Source organism: Alligator sinensis, unplaced genomic scaffold, assembly GCF_000455745.1.
Source record: "Alligator sinensis unplaced genomic scaffold, ASM45574v1 scaffold250_1, whole genome shotgun sequence".
NCBI classification, from domain to species: Eukaryota; Metazoa; Chordata; order Crocodylia; family Alligatoridae; genus Alligator; species Alligator sinensis.
In genome coordinates this window covers 1,754,421-1,756,845 of record NW_005841888.1, presented here as the reverse complement: position 1 = coordinate 1,756,845, position 2,425 = coordinate 1,754,421, and positions in this window count along the sequence as shown.

The following is a 2,425-nucleotide window of genomic DNA, read 5'->3' as shown; positions in this document are numbered from 1 at the left end:
GGAAGTGTGGATCGGTTTTAAATCGTGGTTTCCCATAACCTCCCATCGCAGAGGATGGCAGCTTGCTAAATGCCGCGCATTGATCCCCTGGTTTGTGTTCGAGCGGGTCTCCCCTACTTCCGTGCCTACAGATCCTTGCCACAATCACTGCTTTCGGGCAGCGCCTATTTAGTGAGACGTGTGGACGTCATTTAAGAAAACACAAGTATTCACGGAGAGGTGGCCGGCCAGAGGTGTTGGCTCCTGCTGATAATGCACCGATCGGGTTTTTAGATGGGCCTCAGGTCTATCGGCTCTGCTGTAGATCCTGCCTTCCGCGGGCAAGGCGTTTCACGGCATCGAATGCCAAGAAGTGCAATGGAGCCACATGTGTGAAATCCAGGGGAGACATTTCCTGAGCTCCCCATTCCCGATGTGAACCCTTCCTGCCCAGCTCCTCGCCCAGAGCCGCAGTGCATTCATTTGTTGCCATGTTGCTTTGATTATCCCTTAGAAATAAAACCGAAGCAGTTTGCTGAGGGAGGGGGGAAGAAATATCTAAACACACTGCCTTCGTTTTACGGAGGCTGCAGTGCTGTGTTCCCCAACGTTTGCAACACTCAAAAGAAGAAATGGGCATTTCCATACGGGAGCAAAACTAATGAAGGGAAAGAGATGAGACTCGTAAAACCAACCGGAATATTTTACCTGTCTCCAAAAATTTGGGGTTTTTTTATCCTTGTTGTTAAAATACAGCACAGTATTTAGGGGCATTCGCCACAAGAGTTGCTGGAGTTTAGTTTTTTTATGCACGGGGCATATCCTCAAATTAAACTAGTTCGATTCTTTATTAAATGATTTTTCGAGCTTCTGTTTTCTCATGAAAATAAAAGGCAGCACCTTGTCACTTTTCACAATGCAAACAGACAATAAATCTTATATGAAGATTGATTTTTATGGGAATGAAGCAATACCTGCAGTATCTGTTGCGATTTGTTTTTGGAAAGAAAATGTTGCTTTCCCCTAGGTTGGTTGGTTTTATCGGGACTAATTTGCACAAAAAATTGTGTGAAACAACGGTTTTCTCTCTAGCTAATCATGCAAATCCAACTCGGAAGCTATAAGTTTAAACTAGAGAAAGCGGTCCTAGGCATAGAAAACAGAGCCCTGGGAAGACGAACGATTCCAATATCATAATTAGATTCTGAACCTGGGATGAAGTTTTCAGTCTCCTCTCGTAGCCGGGGAAAAGTGTCCAGATTCGCTCCTCCGCGTAACTAACAAGGATCTCAGCAGCACGGAAACTTCCTATAATCAAATGCAGCTACTGTGCAGCCTCCGACTGATTAAAATGTATCTCTGCCCTAATTGATTAATGAAGGTTCTTAAAGGGCACGTGCTTCTTGCTCGCTTTCCTGCATAACCCAGCCTTGCTTCCATTCCTCTGTTATTTTTTTAACGATCTGAGGGAATATCACCTTTTTATAAGCAGCGGGATTTTTTAATAGCATCCTTCCCTAAAAGATCAAACAGATTAATAGTATTCACTAAAGTGCTATTGATCTCTGTTGTAGTATAATCCGCGCATCTTGTATATTTGAATATATATAATCATATATTCCCGCAGTGATGGGCAGCAATACAAGATTCATTTGATTTCGTGGGATGAAGGCGCGTGTGAGCGCCGGAAGCAGCGACAGGGGGAGCGGATTTGGTCTGGCTCCGGAGTGAAGCGGCGTGCGAGGAAGCCCCGGGCGTCACTGCACCACTTTCACACACCCGAGTGCACTGCCTTCCCGGGCAGGGGCATTACCTGGGCAGCGCTCAGCTCCCTCCATCGCCGCGGGCGTCCGTGGGCGAAGGTGCGGCCTCGCACTCCCGCTTGGCCCTCCCTCCCCCCGCCCCGGGCAGGAACGAATCTTTTTTTTCTGTAACAAAAGCAGCTCCGGGTGTTTCCAACTCCCCGCTGTGTTTGCCCCGAAATGCTAGCCCGGCTTTGGCTCAGTCCATCCAGTGCGGCGAGCCCGGGCTGCGTGTAGCCGGCCCCAGGCCCCGCTCCCCGCCCCGCAGCGCTGCCCCTCGGCTCCATGCAGGGACTGGTCGGGGGAAGCGGCCGGGAGCGCGGTGCTCCGGCACTCCCGCTTTTGCAGCGGTTGCAGCAGAGCCCCCCCGGGTTTGCCACCTCCCGCCGGCGGGGTGAGCTGCCCTCGGCTACCTGTTGTCGTTGCAATGGCAGACAGCAAACAAAGTAGGGACGGAGTTCAGAGCTCTGGGGCCAGGCGGCTCCCCTCTCTCCCCGCCATGAAATCAGCCCTCGGGGGCCTGCAGTTCCTGGGCCTTCCCCACCCTCCAGCCCAAACCGATGGCGCAGAGCGGCCCATCCCGCCCTGGAAAGCCTGGGGCACTGGAGGCCCCCACGCGCCGTGCGAAGCCGTCACCCGGCGCG